We start from the raw sequence: 21,192 nt of genomic DNA, 5'->3' as shown, positions 1-21,192 counted from the left end.
TTCTTATACCATTTTGTCTTCAAAAGCAATAAAATATATCATATTAGACATAACTTCACATTTAAAACAGCCGTGGACACTGTGTTCTAAGGTGCACCATTAGTACAACTTGTTGTTAATATTTGTTTATGTTTGTCAGACTGATGGATACTACCGTCGGGAAATTTGGAAATACAAGTGTTCTACAGAGAATGAACGATACAACGTGCTCTTAATTGGTCAGGCGGGTGCTGGGAAGTCGTCATACATCAACTCTGTGATGAGCGCGATTACAAGAACGGACTGTCACCTTCAAAATACCAAACCCAAGAGTGCCGCCTCGTTTGGAACTATCCAGGTAGTAACATTTCTCGTATATTCATATATTACAGCCTAACATACATTGATGTTTTTTATGTTATTACACATTTGAATATATGTATATAAGAGAGTTATAATTTCTGCCTTTTGGTCCAGGTTGTTGTATTCGACTTGAGTGGATTTACAAAGCGCTAGCCTACTGCAATTCAAAATCTGCAAATATCCAAGCGAGTGTAATTCGACATTCCGGATCTAAACGCACTTTAAAAAATCCTTCTGTTAGACACATTACTGTTTGATATTATAAGATAAGTTCGATTCTTTTGTGACCTTATCTTGCAAGATTGCCACAAAATTATTGCGGTAGTTTTTTTGCTCAATTTTTACTAACTATTTTTTTCCAATTCAGTAAATCATTGCCAACCGTTTCTTGCACGATTGTATAAGAAAGAAAAAGTTGTGTTCAAATAGTGCTCCGAAATAGGACACCTAATAGTGCTTTGCTGAAAAAGAACAATGCAGCAGCAATATTAAAATTGCACCAGGCCATTTTTCTTTCAGCGTGAGTATGGATGTTTTTACCACTAAAAAACAACAACAAATACTTCTTCAAACAGAACAAAAGGTTAACTTGTTCAAACAAATGAAATGGGAAACACATTTGGTTTTTAATCAGAAGTATTTTTCTCAGATTTATTAAATAAATACAAAGGACAAAAGTGGCAGAACGAGTGCAATAGTACAATGTATTATGTTTGACACAAGTCTACGTACTTAAAAAATAAATGCATTAGATCTCATCATCCCGTGTTTTAGAACAGTTATCTCCATGTGTAAAGATTATCGAGAAAAATCAGTATGTATCAAGTTACTCACGAAAATTAAACATTTTCGAGCTAAAATGGTTTCCAAACCAATATACTGAATTTTAAAAACAGCAACTCGTTTTAAATGCTCTTTTCGGTTCATTATTGTAGGATACATTTGATACTATATAAATAAATGGTATAGACGTAAGTATGCTACAAAATCGTTTGTTTTCTTTTATGAACAAATACTGGCTCGCAAAATATCTTACGATTTATTCGTGTTATATACGCACATGTATAGCATGGACAGTTGTGCCTCTTGTTTTAAATTGACTTGACATAACAACCGTCGGTAGCTTGCATAATAAAGACCACAGACCTCTTGAAGACCTTGATTTTAACAGTGATATTCCAGTCACGCATAGAGGTTACTTCTTGTTTATGTGTAAAACTCACACTGATTGACACAAGTCGTTCACGCTATAGTTCCAGCATCATTTTCTATAAATTTGAAAGGAGTCATATTGCTACTTGTTCAGTATGTTTTGGTTACACTGCGAAATAAATTTTCAAATAAAGACAGTGATATTTGTAAAGCGAAATGTGAAGTTGTATGGGCCTATTTTGATAAAAGAGTACTCTCATTGTTATTTTCTAGTTCAACGAGACAAACATAAGAAACAATGGTGTCATTGGAAACGTGTCATTTTATGACACTATGGGGATGCAAACAGATAAAAAAGGTATATCGGACGATCACATTAAACTGGCTGCTGAGGGAAAACTGCCATCATATTTCAAGGTAATTTTAAACGTAACATAAATGTTTAAATTCCAAGTTGGACTCTACGAATTTTTGTTTATCGCTGGCAATTTTGATTTTTTCTTTGATACTCTTAAGCGTATCGACACGGACTGCTTTATGTATATATTCTACATACAAATACACTTAGTAAACCAGACTCGGAGAACCGTTTTTTAAAGCCACTATAATTTTAGTGCGATGTTTATACAGCATGTATATCTATGTTGCGTAATTTAGTACAGGTTGTGATGATATTATCAGTGTAATATTTTAATTAATGTTTGATTTCGTTACAAAATTTTATGCAGATAATATTCATATATAAACAATTAAAGTCCGAATGTCTCAGAAGCACAATTTTAACACTAAGACCTGAACATTCGTGTCTTCATTAGTATTCCATATTTTCCAAATATGAAACAAGTGCATTAGGCTTTTCTTATTCTATAAATTAATTAAAATTTATATTAACCCTTAAACTGTTTCATTGCAAATGCTGATTTATCGAGGGAGGGGTCGGGGAACTCATGTGTATGCCAATATTATAAAGTTCAATCTGATCCAATTTGACACGGGACAGATGGCAGGGGTTCGTCATGAAAACAAAGTTGACAAGTACGCCAAATAAGACTTCGTTTCTGTAATCAATTTGCTCAAGGTGAATTGACGGTATATTTAATATTGATAGCACTATATGTTAAGATAAATTAGCACTATAATAAAAATAAAAGAATATATGACATTTAAATATATTAACAATGTCTTGGGAAGTTGATAACGACGCTTAAGAGATCAGTTAAAGGTACTAACTAAAATTACATCAATCATTTGTCATATTATGTTTTTAATATCAAGTTAAAATAGAATACATTATTATGTTTTAACAATGCACAACTGGAACAAAAATATGCACAACAAGTCTAATATTGTGAAATTATTTTCTCTTTATGTACAAATAACATTTGTTTTCGAAATAAATTGGACTACCTTAATCCAGCAATGTTGTATGTTGAACAATACTTCATTGAAATTTTCATTAATTTAGTTGAACGTATTGGCTTAACGACGTTTTGTATTTTGCCGACCATATTTATGTAAATATTTGTTTTATTTTAACTACATCATGTAAGGCTATTTTTAGAAAAATAACAGAACAGCGCTGTGTAACCATTGTCAATCATTTATTTTTGGTGATTGTTTTTCAAAATCTTTATGTTTTCCCTCGACTTGTGATTTAGTACCGATTTCAGTTTTGAAAATCTTATTCAATAGGTTTTATGATGGTCATGCTGTCAATTTCACAATAATATGATTTAAATTTTATTATAATTGCCGTATGCTAGTTGTCAACATCATATTGTTCGTATTGAGTTGTCGAAGAATCGGCGTGTACAATTGACGCAACTCACGAAAGATCATGATCTTAGAATTTATGATTATTTCCAACTTTAACAATACGAATTTAAATGAAATATGTCAAGTGACAATAGATCGGTTAAGACACTTAAATGTTATATATTGTTTCACAGGTTAATAACGTCATGTTACACAAGTATTTGCAATGTCTTGGTTATTTACGTTAAGGAATATGTTTTAAGTTAAATTTGTACTCTTTCTCTGTCTCACATGATATTTTTTTATCCAAATGGTAAAGGATCTGCCGTTTTATCGTAATCAAGTAATAAATCTAACCTTTTACTGTGTTTTAGTCTACATGCTTTATAAATAATATCTTTTTCAAAAACAATAAAATGGTTTCACACATCTTAAAGCTAGCAATATTTTTTTCACAGCAGATGTTATAAGATGTGAAATGAGACTAGCAAAAGACCAAATACTTAAAATCAACGGAAGAAATATATTTGTAATGCAATAAATATTGATTTGTTTGTTTCTGTAGCTTTCTACATAAGTATTTAGCGCTAATTCGAATTTGGTGCATAACATTAGCAAGCTTATGACAACATTGCTACTTAGTTTGTAATTTCATGAACAATGCTATTTTTGAGTCTGTACAATCATTATATCTTTCAACCCATTATGCAATGTATTAAGTATTTTAATTGAAACCTGCGTTTACTAGTGATCAACCAAAACCGTCTCTCAGCATTATATTTTCAGTGCTTCGAATGGTTCGCTTTGTTCATAATAAAATGCAAACCATTAATGTTGTTCTAGATATCTTACTTATTTGAATAGCTGGAAAGTTTTCAAAACAGTCTAATACGTTATCATTATATGATCAAAAAACAAAACCAGAATCATAACTTTTATTTAACTAAAAGTTATGCTAATGGATATTTCTCAACGTAATAAAGAACGTTTGAATTTGTATCATATCACAATATTTAGATGTGAGTGTTAGGCAAATTAATACTGTAAACATTTACTAATGTTTTAGTTCCAAAGGGAGAACCCAGAAGACGCCAAAGGATCACAAGAAGGCCATCGACCACACTGTGTGATACACGTTGTGATGGCACATGTATTTAACGATATTTCGGATAAAGTCCAAGAGCCAATGAGATTGCAGCTAGCAAAACTTTATCATTTCACCCCGAACGGTGAGTGATGATTCGTGATTTGATTCTGTTGATTTTAATATTTTATTTTTTTCTAATTCAATTTGGTTTTAAGAGTAATGTTAGCACACTGTGACATATCTAAATCCTAATTTATTCCATTGTATTTATCCGTATCTTCCTACTTCAGAAATACCACAATTTCTTGTGATTACACACTGCGACGAGATATGTGATGATGTGAAGAAAGACGTTGGGAAAATCTATGAAAGTCAGAATGTGCTAAACGTGGTAAGAAATTCCAGAAGCGTCGTTGGAATCGACCAGCAAAATGTTTTTCCGGTGGTAAACTACTTCGACGAGTCGTTTGATAAAATTACGACGAAACAAAACGTGCCATTACTGAACTCAATTTACCGATGCATTAAGGCAGCACACATGAGAAAGGAATTCAGATAAGAGACACATAATGAATAGGGGATGAGTGTCATTATATAGAAGTTGATATGTAGCGATTCTGAGCAGAAACGTTTCATATTGGTATGCTTTGACAGGCTATCAATTTTGTTTTAGATTTATATCGACAATACTATAAAATGGTGACTTTGAATTTATTGTTGTATTAGTTTTGGTTGTCACTATTTTACTTAAGGAATGCAAAAAACAAAGCTGGTCAAAAAATTATTCCTTTCGTTAGTTCCTATTGTCAAATATAACATAAAAGAGTACTGGAAAGATGCAAGAAAATCATAAAAGGTTCACAAATTATTTGATTAAAATTTCAAAAATACATTACAATAATTGTTTGCAATATCTGTAATACACCAATTCTTATTTCGATGTAACACAAATATAGTTTGCTGAGAAATTTTCGGAGTGTAAAAAATATTTTAAAAGATAAATCAAATGTTATTCCTTTTGATATTCTATATTTAGAAAGCATAAAATGTGTGATCATTGTTTATGTCTTTTAAGAGCTATGCAAAACGGGAAGTATTTCATCAAACCAAACATTAATAGAAATAATTGAATGAGAAGGGAAACTATATCTTAACAATAAACGTTTTTGGCTTAGTGGTGAATACTTGTTTTTTAAGAAAAAAATTGTATCTAGGAAGTAAAATTATATCACTATTATTCATGTTGATAGTCTTGAAGATTTTGACTTTAAAGTGTAAATATTTTCGAAACAATATATCAAAACAAATCGATTGACGCAAACTTCTAAAAAAGTATAAACATGTCGCAACGGAATGATGTTTTACTCAAAATGTGCAGTCCCTACCCATTTTTTGTTGTAGTATAAAGATAGCAACAAATGATTTTGCTACAGATGTCATTTAATTCCACTGAAATCCTAATTGAATAATGCATATTTTTGAGGGCGTACCCTATATTCGAGCTACTGAAATGTACCTGACAGAACCATTAATAGACACCAGCTATGACACGATATTCAATTCCTACTTCTTGTGATCTCTGATTATGAGTTCAGTGACTGACTTAACTCCGTCTTAACAAGACAATAATGTGGTCTGTACCAATTCCAACCTCGTATTGGTTTAAGCAATATTTGTTTTGATATAATATTTACAATTGTTTAGTTCAACAAATTTAAGCATCATCAATAGTAACAAAAAACAAATATGTAATGTATGGAAAAAGAGAACGTGTAAATTATGTACAAAACAATAGTGTAAACATGATTGAGAAGAAAGCCTTAAGGCTTATACTATGTATCGCTCTTGTGTAAGACATCTACCCTGCTTAGGATGGTGTGTATGTTGCGGTTACTCGAATAAATATAATCTTATGGTCGTATGGTGTAAATTTTGGAATTTAAAAATCAAGTTGTTTTAGTCTGTAATCAATTAGTTTGAAGGAAGAATGGATGGGTGTAGAAGAATGTTGAGATGAGGGTGGTAGTACAGGCACTGGTCAAATCGGGATCAGGATAAGGTTTGCTAGAATGTGTACTCAAAAACGATTAGATTGACGTATATAGTTCTGTACGTTGTCAAATATAAGTTTGTTCGTTTGACATGAGGTTTCGTTCGATCCAAAGAGTAATAGTTGGGGAGACAATTGACCAAAGATGGATAACTGACAGATGAGATTATTTCTTTGGACGTTATATAATGGACAGAAAATTGACAATTTAGACGATTAACAATATTAATATATGTTCATTAAATTTGCAACAGTGCATACACAACCGCGCGTGATTGACACAGTATTTGCGGTCACCTTCGTCGTAGAAGTCAGGAACTTGTTTTAGGTTCTTATTAGGTTGGTATTTAAAAGAAGGCACGGATAGCGATGAACAAATGGAATGCGTACCGGGAATGCGTTCCATGCGGATATAGTTGATGGCAGAAATGAACTCGTCAACAACTCTGATTTGCATGACATATTCTGAAGGTAAGCTGCATTTCGGAGGTGATACGACGTAGTATTGTCAACTCTTGTTGGAATCTGTGAAGTTAGATATGCTGGTGCAAGAGAGTGAAACATCTTGTTAAAAAGGAAAAGGTAATGTTTACGTCGCCGTTTTTGAGAGATTCGTATCTAGTTTCAACATTGAGACACATAAAATCACACACATGAAACATGGAAGAACAGCACAAAACTTCACAAGCAGCAGAGTGCATACATACTATATATATATATAAAAAACAAGTTACGTATGTTTATCAAGGATTGTTAGGTACCGCATTCGAACGGTCAGTAAAATAAATATACTGGGGGTATAAACCAGTTTGTGTGCACAACCTCACTCTTGTCAAATATAGGACTTTAGAAATTTTATTGACTGTTGAAACTCGCCTGATATAAGAAATATGCTTAAAATTATTCTAAAAGGAAACCATTTTGTTTTTCGTTTTTCAGACTGTTTTGACAATTTTTTGCTTCGTTTCAAACTATTTGGAATTCCCTGCCTATTAAATATTTCAACCACTTTGTATGGTTTGATACTACAGATGTATTTAACCTGTTGTGTATTTTACTTTTAGTACACCGACCAAATAGACGGCGAAGGTGAAATAAATGACGTTTTGGCAAATGATTTATGACATTAGGACGAAAAGACTTTATCCGTACACTGCATAGTGCTTGATTCATAAGTATTTGCAATGTCACTAAAATGATGCATGTCAGAATTAGCATAGTAAAGTCTAGAAAAGGAGACACCACGAATGAACAAGGGATATATACGGCTTCAATATAAAATGAAGGTTAAGTTATTGTCATGATTTAGCCAAAATGCCGTTCCATACGTAAAAGTTCATTAATAAAATACGTATAAATTAACAAATAACATCGGACCAATAACCGGGCCAATATTAAATCCCGTAATAAATTACATTATAATATCATTTATTTCACTTTATTGAACGTAACGTGTTTTTGCTCTAAAATGCCTGACTCAATCAACTGCCAATAGAAATCGTGGCGCTTAATACTCGCCCAGCAACCGTAGGTTGGCGGAACGCTACTGCCCAACTCAACTTTATTCAGTACATTAAGGCCTCCGGCCCAAAATACATACTATAATATATACATCATTAATTACAATACAGTGGTGTCATTGCTTAATACAAATTGTTTACAAATTTCAATCTGCTATTTTTAACAAGTAAAAAATAAATATTGCCACTTGTCGAATAACAAAACTATTATCTGACTTTAGGAGTCTGTAAAAGGCATGTAGGTCAGATCGACCCGTGTACCAGCTAAATAAAAACTGATTTCTTACAGTAGAGAACCTTGGGCATATGAAAAACACATGAAATTCATCTTCTAATAAAAGCCTGTTCCCGTTGATTAAGCAGGACGCACATATTCTGTCGTTTCTCTCTATGTTAAGATGTCGGCCAACTTCGATATTTAACCGGTGACTTGAACACCTAAATCGCGCGAGCGCACGGACAAATTTATGTGACAAGTTTATGGAAAGATATTTTTCCGGATTTAGTAAGTATTTAACATGTTTATAGAGATCGCATCTTGAAGATGAATTAACGGTATCGTGCCATCCCTGAGTCATACAGTCGATTAAGCAAAGTTTAAATTGCGCGTTGAAAGTATTAATGTCGCCTACGTCTTGCCATAGCCAGACGTAGCCAAATCCATACTGAAATAATATTTCTCTAACTTTTGTTACCCAATTTATTCTTCCAATATCGTCTTGACGTTTTAACATAGCGTAACAATGTTTAGGGTAGCGATGGTTTTGCATATGCAGAATTTTACACCAGTATTTTATACATTTTGAATAACATATCACGCAAAGTGGAGCACGACCACATTCACCTAGTGCCATACAATTATTAGTATTTATATTTAGACCGAGAACTTTGAGCTCGTTCTATTTCAGGGGCGTAACTACAACCCCAGATTTCCGCTCCATATGTCAGAATGGGGACCACCATAGAGTCAAACAGTTTAAAAAGTTCCTTGTTATTAAAACGACCAAACGGTCTTTCATAAGATTTGATAGCGAAAACTGCTTTCCTGGCCTGCAATGTTAACTGGTGTTTTGCATCTGACCAAGAAAGTTGGGGGGTAAAAAGTAGACCCATATATTTATACATAGAGGTTGCCTTAACATGTTGACCTTTGTATAACCAAGTTTCATAATTTCTCAACGGACCGCCGTTTCGAAATACAATGATTTCTGTTTTCTTTAAGTTAACAATCATTTCAGCGTTATCACAATATTCCGATATACGGTTAAGTTGCAATAGTAAGTTAATCGCGGTTTCTGCGCAGTTTGCTACGTCGTCAGCGAATAGAAGACTTATAATGTCGGGAATATCATTTGTTATGAAAATTCCTCTATTAAAGTTTTCCCTTAAATAAGAACAGAGGTCGTTTATATATAGACTAAAAATTATCGGCGAACTCAAATCTCCTTGTCTGGTACCGATGTTGCAAGTAAAGGCTTCTGATAAATTTTTCTTTTCTACTATAACGCGCGCGGTCAAATTTGCATACAATGATACAAGAACATTTAATATTTTTCCACGAATGCCTTTACTCATCAAACTAGTAAACAGTTTTTGATGAACTAACGAATCAAATGCCTTTTTAAATTCGACAAACAATACGTAAAACCTCCCCCCAGGCTTTGATGTATATTTCGTTATCATTGATTGCAAACATAAAATATTATCTATAGTAGAATAACCCGCGCGAAAACCCGGCTGCGCCTCGTCAATTACCTCGAACTCCTCCGCCCAACGTGTAAGTCGGTCATTTATTATACCAGAAAATAGTTTATACATGACATTGATGAGAGAAATGCCTCTATAATTAGATGGATCGTTTCTCGAACCTGACTTAAAAATAGGCACTAAAATGCTTTCGCACCAAGCATCTGGGAATGACCCTGTATCTAAAAGTTTATTAAAAAGTATCAATAATATGGGTGCCATTTGGTCGCAAAATGTGCTTATAAAACTCTGCCCCTATTCCATTATCGCCACATGCCTTGTCCGTTTTAAGTTTACCGATACTCCGAAACACTTCTTCGTAAGTAATAGGACAATTCAATACTGAATCCATATCATGGTTATATATACCATCCGTGTTTATATATTTAACAAGTTTAACTGACCATCTTTAAATAATAGGTCTTTAAAATACCTAAACCACTCTTCATTCTTAATATTACAAGGAATTGGATTAGTTTGGCGTGCGCTAGACTTCAATAATGACCAAAACTACTTTCGATTGTTGCTAGCTCGTAACAGTACATTTTTACGGTTAATTTGATGCGAAATTTGTTTAGATCTACAAAGTGATTTAAACCTGTTACGCACTGCTTTATATGTAGCAAAATCCTGCTCATTATTTGTGTACCTAAAGCGACGTAAGAGTGAATACTTGTTGCGCTTCAATTCATCGCATCCGTTATCCCACCAAACGGGCTGTGATTGTATAGTAGCCTTCAATCCTTGATTTGAGCGCATATTATATGCAGACGATTTATATACATGTAATATGAGCGCGACCGCCTCGTTGACGTTTTCGTTAATAGCAGTTTGAATACGTTCAAGGCTTAATTCAAGATTTATGCCAAATAAGTTAAAAAACTTAGTCGACACATTTTGTCGCCATTTATAAGTATCGTATTGTATCATGAACAATTATGGTAATGCCACCCAAAACATTTGCAGTACCAACAAAAAAGACACACATGTCATTCTTAACTTGTAGGATCTCTGAAGTTTACATAAGTACCTCGAGCTATCGCACATGTCATTCTAAACCTGTAGGATCGATGCTGTTTGCAAAACTTATGTACTTCGAGCTATACCGCATGTTAATTTTCAGCGAGTAGACTCGACATTTGCATAAATCACGTTCTTCGAGCTATCGCACATGTTATTCTAAACTTGTAGGATCTCTGATGTTTGCATAAATCATGTACCTAGAGCTATCGCAGATATCATTCTAAACGTGTAGGCTCGAAGATGTTCGCATAAATCACGTACATCGACCTATCGAACATATCATATTAAACTTGTAGCCTCGATTATGTTTGCATAAGTCACGTACCTTGAGCTATTAAACATGTCACCATAAACGTGTAGCCTCGATTATGTTTGCATAAGTCACGTACCTTGAGCTATCAAACATGTCACCATAAACGTGTAGGTTCGATGATGTTTGCATAAATCACGTACCTCGAGCTATCTTACATGGCATTCTAAACGTGTAGACTCGATGATGTTTGCATAAAAAAAATAACCATAAGCTTTCGCACATGACATTCTTTCGTGTAGAGTCGATGATGTTTGAACAAGTCACGTTACTCGAGCCATCGCTTGAACATGTCATTCTTAAAGTGTAGTCTCGATGATGTTTGCATAAATCACGTTCCACGAGGTATCGCACATGTCATTCTAAACTTGTACACTCGATAATGTTCGCATGAATCACATACCTCGAGACATTGCACATGTTGTGTTCCACGCCCTCTCTTATTTTACAACTCATTGACTGTTTCTTTCCCCATGAGTATGAGCACGATGCACGCGAACACTGTGTCCGGCTATCAATGAACACGCTCAATAAGGCCATGTTGTGACAATTTTTCGACAATATACGAAAACGAAAAAAAAAAACAACAAAGAGGTTTGTTAAAGAGTAAAATATCAATTGATAATCAGTATACAATAAGAATACCTGACTAAATAATATCTGTATCATGAAACATTTTTTTTTTCTTTTCTGATAAAGAATTGTGGATAATTGAATTGCATCTATTCGATATTTTTCTGGAATAGACTTGTGGTTGATTGTACTGTTTCTTGCACTTGTATTTGTCACATTAGGTATTCGTTACCTAAAAGTGATATTGAACAGGATTTTTTTGTCAGTGCTAGAGCAGATATTTTTATCTTCAAAGTGCTGATACATCCATTAGTGTATTTTTACACAGGTATTGGTGTTGACTTGGGTGAAAGAGACACTGACAGTGATACTGACACAGATGTCTGTCTTGGTGTTTGCAAGAAACGGCACTTGATCATTATTCTTACATAACTGCCAGAAACGGAGAGGGCAAAGTTTGATCAAGCTTGCCAAACGAAGGCCAGATGCAGTACAGGTCAATATGATTGAGGAAAGTAGAAATTAGAGGCTAAAAAATGGTTGAATTCTTTACGGAGCAATTAAAATTTTCAGATGGTAACAGGAGACAGGGCTTTAGTTCCTGTTGCTTTTGTGGGAGGAAGAGCCATTTCAAAAAGGGGAAGAGGGAAAACCATGATGGTCAGGGTAGATCGGCCATGGGTCAGCCGCTAAAGCGACAAAGTGCCGGGGTCGGTAGGCCAGTCCCTAGGAAGAAGGGAAGAAGTATTAGGCAGAAAAAATAGTTGATAAGGCCAGTCGGGAGGTGAGAGATTGTGTAAAAAACATGAAGTTTTTATAATAATGTATATCATAATAACTATGTCACTAGTTAGCTGGAATGTTCCCTTGCAAAGTTTGTTAACTAAATGGTTCTTTTTAACAAAGTTTGATAAAAAAATGTCAAGTTTCAACATGTTTTGTGTGCATGTAGTTGTATTGTTGCTTTTTGGTTCCCGTAAAATTCTATTAAATAACCCAATTATATTATATTATATCCATAAAAGTTTCTTTTTACTTATTGCCTTGGTTTGCCTTAATAAATTTAATCAAAAGGTTACTTAAATTCAGAATAGTTCTGAGATTATACAATGCTTTGCTCAGAACAAACCCTATTTGTCTCTTGGTGCATTGGGGATTTAAAAAAGATATTTAATGTGAATACTTTAATGTTATATCTTTTAGTATCTTGTAATATCAAGGGCCGTTATGTAAATATCGTTCAGGCTTCCTAATTTATTATTTTGGGTGAGAAACGTCCTCGAATCGGGAAGTATAAACATTGTTTTCTATATGTTAAAGCGGTATTATTCAGAAACGACCTTGTGCAACGAATGAAGAACAATTGCTTGTTTACAATGACGTTTGTTTTAGATGAAAATGTTGTCTGTATTAAATATCTCGTGAAAACAATGCATGTTCTTACTTGGTTTGCCGACCCACTCAATGGACTTTATTCTTCAAAACTAAGGTTTCATACCGTTCTCTTTCGTGCATTCTAATCCGAAATCAAGTATTAGTCAATGAAAGGTTTTGTTATTATTTTTGGTGTACAGATCGCCAATTTTGGAGATAAATCATCTAGAATCTTGTAAATTTCTTGCACATTTGAATAACGATTAAATGGTGTCAGTTTGATAAGTACCTCAAGACTCTCTGCTAAAAAAGAATTGTCATTACATTGTGGCGGTGATATAGTAAGCCAGGACACAGTTAAGTCTTTACATGAAAAAGTATTCATTTTAGTTGTGACGAACTGCATTTGTATGGTTTTAAAAGCATATAATAAGGCATATTCATGAAGCGGTATTCGGTTCAAAAATGATATTGGCAATTTGTTAATATTTGTTTGCTGTATATATAATCTCTATTAATACATTCTATTCATGAATTGTTTTATTCGTTGTAATAAAGTGTTAAAGTTTTTTTCATGTCTCATAAATAGACATTTTTTTAATTTGGATAGAAAATTTCAAGGTGATACAAACCGCTGTGTTTCTAACGCCTAACGCCAAACCGCAATACGCATAACTGGATTTCGATTACGAAACTGAACGTGTAAGTGGCAACTTATCACTGAAACATTTTGTCATTTGAAATGGAATTGTCTTCATAAGATGCAAAACGGAATGTGTCTATTAGTTCAAACCGCGATAAGATAAAAATGGAATTTGATTACGAAACTGAAGATGAGCTCGTCCATGCTAGCTCCATCCTTCCCCGGAAAAGTTACTTCCCTTTACTTAGAAATTGCCATTTGTACTAAGGTGGAAACATAGGCATCATTGTGTTCTTAAAATCGGTGGCTCCTAAAATCGTCATTTTGTGATATTTCGGAATATTTACATTTTAAACAAAAGTTGAATGTATTTGGGACCTAAAAAAGAGGGTTCCAAACAGGCAATCAAAAAAAGGTAAAGCATCGTAAATAAGTGACTGTTGAATGTTTTTCACAGTAAACAAACCGTAGTAATATGTAATTTGTTTTGTTTTTGGTGAGGGTTGCGGTTTAGAGCTTGCGTTTGTTGAGATTGCGAGCTGGCATATTTACAAAAGCATTACATGATTAAGTACAATATAATTGAAATAGTCAATGTATAGTAGATCCATTTAAAATCTACTATCTGTCTCGCAAGGCGAAATTCAAGTAATTGATGAACTGCGCTACGACGACCATATTACATCCTACTTATATTGTGTCATAGCTGGTGTCCATATATATGTCAGGTACTTATTACTGGCGTTAATCTAGGGTAAGCCCAACTACAATATGCCTTTATTCAATCTTGAAGTTACAGTGCAATTAATCACTTATGTCGCAAAACTCGACAAAAGGCAATAACGAATAAAACGATTAATCTTTCTAGTACATTATTCTGGGTAACTGCCCATGTACACATATGCATTTTGGCAGTTTAACAAAATTAAAAACCTTTGTCAGACCTCAGACAAATGTATCAGTGCATTATACAAAAACACAAACTTATCGATGAGACAAATAGTTTGCAAGAAATGACAGTAAATTTAAATTAAATTAAGAACAGTAAGACTTCCTTGATTTAAGCTGTGTTTGGTTTTGTGATCACAGTGACCAATTACGTTGTGTACCATCACAACATCAAGGTATGACCAATATATACAGCATACGACTGATACCATTCATTTGCAGTTTTAAACCCAGGTCACAGCGGATCGTACGAAATTTTGTCGTAAAAGACAAATAGATATTTGTCGTTGCAAGATCTTGTTACATGCTTGAAAAATACATCGTGTGGTCACACGGGCTATTAAACATTAGGGATGATTAGGCCATGGGGCAACAACAGAACAATGATACGTCGTCAGAAAGTCGTGGGAATCTCGTAATTTGTGTTGTATTGTCTTGGGGGCTATATTTACGTTAGAAGATCATGCGACTGTCACACAACAATTATGGGTAGATCGTGTTTTGGGCACTAAACTATGCTTTAATAATAAATGACAATTATTGTAGTCTTCATCAATTGTTGTACTGTATCTTATCCTAATTATTATCTGATTGTTTTATATTCAATTGTTGTCTAACACTATAAATACACCGTAACATTTTGTTTTATGAAAACCCCCCAACTGTTTTGTCATTGAAAAGTGTCCGAATTAAATTTGCAAATCGGGAATTTTTGTCTTATTTTTTTTTGTTTTACACACATTTTCTATGTTTTAAATTATTGAAATGGGTTCGGTTATGCTAATAAGATATATTTTGGAATTCCTTATAATTATATGTTTTAGAAATATGATAGTTTGGTATTTCAAGGCAACTTTTCCAATGCGAATCCCATTGAAAAATGGCCGTCTAATTGGAAATTTTTTATGCTTTACCCATTTGCAAATTGGCACCATATAAATTGTGGGAGAAAATGGAACATACTTATTAAAAAGAAAAATACTATTTTGAAATATGTTACACTAACTTAATTTACCTCATGTTCTTTTTCATATTGTTCTGTAATTTTTATCCTTGTTCACTATTTTTTCTTAGGTAAACATCATCTGTCGTAAAATATGTTTTGATAAATTAATTTAAGCTTGAAACATTAACAGATGTCGATGTAAAAGTGTGCCCAACTCTTGAGCGATAGCTACAAAAGTATTTCTCTATGGCATTAGATTTTCACCAGCGAATAAAATTAATTGTCATATTACAGAAAAAGGACATAATAATAATAATAGATAATCATGTGAATTTGTACACAAGGTAAATCTTGTGACTTTTGATTAAATCCATTTTGATTACAAAGAATATGATCAAATATATGTTAGTGATATTTTGATACAATTGATTTAAGTCCATGAAGTTACCTTTTTTGTTTGTAATATTAGAAGTCTTTAACCGCTTGTGATGGAGATGCCTTGCGAGGTATTTTATTTAAAGTTTCAATTGAATTAATAGTATATTGTATCTGTCAGCATTTATTGCATATATTTAATTGCTTGTAACTTTGCCATTTTCGAATATTTTATTTTTTTAGTATAAGCAAATGGTTCCGAATTACTTTATTCATCTAAAACTCAAATTTTATTTTTGGAAGAATATAAGTGAATTCGTCTGTTTTGTATATGCTTGCGAAATGTCTGATCTTCTACTCAAACTCATAAAATGATATTAAAAGATTGGACATTCCCCAATAAATATTCATGTAATTGTAAAGATTAAAGGTTTTACTAAATTTCCTTTACAGAAAAATTGTACAACCTATGTATTCATAAATGTTCAAAATGTTTATATCGGTTTTCAATATGATTTTCCCTCGATTCAAATGGTGTAAAAATCTTTTGCTGTAACAAAGCATGGTATTTTTTCTGTCTGTAAACGGTACCCGGTTTCTGTTATTCCATTAAAAACTAAGCTTTATGGAACAAAGTGTAGAAGTACAAAATCTAATATTACTTTTCCATGGTAACGGAGTTATTCATACCTACCCCTATAAAATGTATTTTCATGGCAACACTCCCAGACTCATGCATTGACTGGATAATATGACATATTATTCAGAAATCGATCGATATTTATTAGTAAATACCCATTAAATGTTAATGATTGGTTCAGAAAAGTTTAAACAAATTGCACGTTTAGTATGCGTTGATGACATTTGGCCTTCACACAACGCGGCAAAACCAAAAGAGGTTTTTAAAGCCCTCTCAATAACTCGCTATTTAGGCTTTTAAATATATAAAAAACGCACATATCGCAATGAATGTGGTTAAGTTACTGGTCAGTTAAAGCTCTTGTCAAAAAGTAACTTAATAGGATTTTAATTTCCTTGACCTTTTTAAACCTATTATGGTGTTTTATTACTTCACTTTTTAGCGCTCCTTCTAATATTTCACAACATTCTGCTTCACTCTATAGTTGTGTTTATTCTATATTTCTCTTATTGTACCGTAATAAATAATTAATTGTGTGTTTTAAGAACTGTTACCTCCGAATGTGCTTTTAATGTTTTAACAATCGAACGTCAAATCCATATTTATAATATTCTAGCCGATTAATGATCTCGAATAATTATATAATATTCTCTAAAAACACATGCCTCTGAAAGTAAAGTATCATCTTGCCAATCGATCCCTGACATACTTCCAGTACTTGTCTAGTCATTATTATACTGTTATACGATGGACGACCATTATTGATCACATTCACTTAGCTTATATCTGCAAGAAAGACTCAAGACGATTGAATATATTTTAAAGTGGTAAACAATGGTCGTATTTAGTATGTAACAACATTATTGTCTTTTTAAACACAATGATTTTGCGAACGTAGCAAAGGTAAAAATAATTAGTTACACGTCAACTCGTTTCGTTCCAGTGCCGCAGAATTCAAACCCTGCACATTTTAGAGAGGACACTTAACTTTCAGCATTTCAAATGTTTCTTTTACTCCTTCGACGGACATAGGTGCTTTTGTTTCTCTTGTTCATAGTAAGATGTTTATTGCTGCCTGCTATAATTCATTTCTTATTTGCATGTTTTCGTATAATCAGTTAGCTACCTGTATCAGATATTTTATCGTCTGTTTAGATTAGAGCTTATTTAGATGCGTTTTTGCGTCATGGCTATGCAATCTAAGAAAAGCTTCGTCGTGTTAATGATAATATTTTTTGTCCTACTATAACTACTGCTTTATATGCCCCTAGAAGCTGTTGCTAATCAGTTTATTTTCGATCTCATGTGGTGGTAATATGATTTCTTAAACATGTTTTATTTTTAACGCATCTCGTGCTTTTTCTTTGTTTTAATATCAATGTATTGCTGTTCCTCGTCTTAAGTACATCTGGGATAAGATTAGGGGGTTGGTTATTCTATCTCTTAACATATTTGTGCAATTTAAAATGTTTAATTAGTTCTTTACCGCATGCTTTTGACATACCTGCAATTATTTTACACTTGCTAGCCATTTTAATTGTTTTCATGATATCATCATTCGTTATATATGATATATGTCATTCGCATACTAAATCATTTAAGGTGAATCCTCTTGTTCGTTGTTTAATAAAACTGTCGGTAAAAATTTATACATAACTAGATGTGTATCATACTATACCTGACAAGAAACAACTATTGACCTGACTTGAATGATAACTTACTGATAAATAACATTTAAGAGATACAACCTAACAAATTACTCATATGTTTAATAAACGAAACATACCTATCCATAATATTCTTATAACTTAAAGAATGTGTATTTTTAAGGAAATTTGGAACTGTTTCAGTCTGTTGTGTTGTATTCGCAAGGTAACTTAGTAAATATTTTTCTTTCTCCTGCTATTGCTACTAGTAATTAAGAAAACAATAGCGTGCAAAAGTAAAGCTTTTAAAATGACTTCACCTGTCTGAATCATCGTCTCTGTGCTACTTTTATCTGCGATAATCAAATTAACGCTTTTCATTAAACTGACATATTGCACACGTTAGCTTTTAGAAAACTGCATTTCGCTAAATAAAAAAATGATCAAAATTTATCTCAGCAATGATCAGATCACTTAGATTTTATTAGGTTCATTTTTCGTGAAAAAGTTTTTTTCTGTATATCGCATAAATACATTTGGTTACATGATAATCTTCAAGAACACAAGAGGGATGACATGAGGTTAGGATTAGTGTCATGTGTAAGATGTTGAATGTGTTTCGTTATCATCTGATGAAGCAATACATACCATACTAATGTTACAGTGTAAGTTTTGTAACCGAATGTTTAAATATTATGTCAAAATGATGAAAAAGATATGTTCTCATTATCTGTACAAACCGTGATTTTGAATGTTTGTAGACTGAACCAGAAGACATACTTACGGATACATTTAAGAGAACGAAACTTGCCAGTCTTGAAGAGCACAAGGTAAGATTTGCTTCTGATTTGTTGTATAAGTATTTGCTTGTAAAACGTTGGCGATTTATTTTCACTAATACCTCATTTAATTCAGACCTATTGTAAGGACGGATAGGTTGTACTTGAAAAATCAAAAGCATGGCAAAATAAAAGTTACTGTTGGTTCCCGATCGACCGAAATTGTTGCACCCATCAATGTATTGTCTTTAACTGCCGCCGCTATCTATTTCTCTTCTAGCTTTTCGTATCTTCTCGATATTAAATTGCACCGACATAAACATGCTATGTTTATTTCTAAAATTCCAGAAAAAGTTAAACCAGAGAAAAGTCGTCTGTATACAAGGTATTAAGACACCGTAATTTAAAAAGTGAACCGACCCTATAATTTGTCTTTTGAAAGTGGTGAGGCAAAGAAATTACAAAACCATTTTTGATTTCACCATATATTTTTAGAGAATTGGTTTTTGAGAGGAATCGTGATAGGAAGTACTCATGGTGTTAAAATGTAACTTATGATTACAGAGTTTTCATATTCATACTTGCTGGACAACAAATTACATATGGCAGAACAAATTACTGAAAGAGCTTCAACAATGTTTTACAAACTATGTTGGAAAGGACGAAGCAGATTGCATAATTGCTGTGGCAGAGTATGACAAGGGCAGAGTGGAACCTTGCTGTAATTACATCATAAACAACTTACGAAAAGGTTTGGCTCAAAACAGTGTAGCCATTATCTTTACTTTGTTTAGTTGCTCCATATAACTCTCTCATTTTTGGAGAAAAAATAATCTCGGAAACATTCAATCTAAGTTCCAAATAGTTTAAAGTCATATGGAAAATATCGAAAGTATTTATTGTACTTCTAATTTTCTTTACTACTTTTTTTAGAATACATGTCTGAAATTAGCTATATTCTTATATTATCAATACTAAACTCAGCAAAACATGCGTATAATATATTATTTGTTTCAGATGGTATTCAGCTGGAGAGAGTTGTTATTATTTTATGCCATAAAAAGAGAGCTAAAGAGCACAGGTACACGGACAAAAGCGTTGCGGAGATATGGCATATTGACTATGGTAAACACGACCCTCATGATATAGAAATGGTGTCAAAGCCTTGATCTTGACCGTCCGTCCTTAAAAACCATTAAAAACCTAAGATCTGCACTCACTTCGTTATTTTTTTCAGTATTTCATTTAAAAATTCAGTATCACGAAAAGGTGTGTTTTGCATTTAAAACATTCTTATGCCTAAACTGGTCAAGGAAACATTTTGAGGTCGATATAATAAAGATTTCATAGCTATAATTCGTTAAACCTGTTATCAACTGCCTCTTTGATCAAAATTCTTAAGAATAGAATATTATTTGAAGAGGTTTCACGCAGTTCATTCATGCTCTTATCGCAATGATCAAGCACTCATTTTTGGAGCTCATTATTATGCAAACAATTGATAATAATTCGGGTAAAGAAAATCAATGTTATAAAACTTTGAAACGTGTATGTCTTGCTCAAAAAAATAGTAGCGCCTGATCCAATCACAAAGACTATAAATTAATTTTGCAATTGTCTATTTTTGCTCAATTGTTCTATATTTGCTGTGAATGTCACGCGTTTGAATAATTGACACACAATTATTTTCAACATGGGCGACTTATATCTTCATTCTATTGAAATATGGAATTCAGTGCTGCATCGACTCCCGGTTCCAGTTTGTTTAACCACTACGGGCTGCTAGCTCATCAGAATCAAACAAAAAAATGTTCTTAACAGAAAAAAACTACAATCTACTACTGGGAAGGTATGCAAAAATGCATGTAAACAATCATTTGAGACAAACTCTTTATTAGGCATAAATTTGAAAAAAGCACATATTCTATGCATTTAGATATCAAGTTGATGAAATATATAATGTTTGGAAATTTTGCAATAAGTATTTTACAACTCCAAGTTAAACTCCATTAGTTGACTACAAAGAATTATTTTGGAGGAGATAAAAATACACATGCTTAAAATTCCTTCTTACTTAGACCATTTTTGATTCTCCGGAGGCGGTAAGGAATTTTGGATAGGACCATTCTTTGAACAGCACATTTTTCGTCCTCAGCTTCAGCAACCAGGCAGTTATAGAGGAAAAAGGCAATTATATAATCTCGACGGACGGACGGACGGACGAACAAATAAACGAACGAACGAATAAAGGATGAATGTAAATGGAAATTTAAATGTTTTCAA

Source organism: Mya arenaria, chromosome 7 (assembly GCF_026914265.1).
Source record: "Mya arenaria isolate MELC-2E11 chromosome 7, ASM2691426v1".
NCBI classification, from domain to species: domain Eukaryota; kingdom Metazoa; phylum Mollusca; class Bivalvia; order Myida; family Myidae; genus Mya; species Mya arenaria.
Note: the sequence above shows the minus strand (reverse complement) of the source record.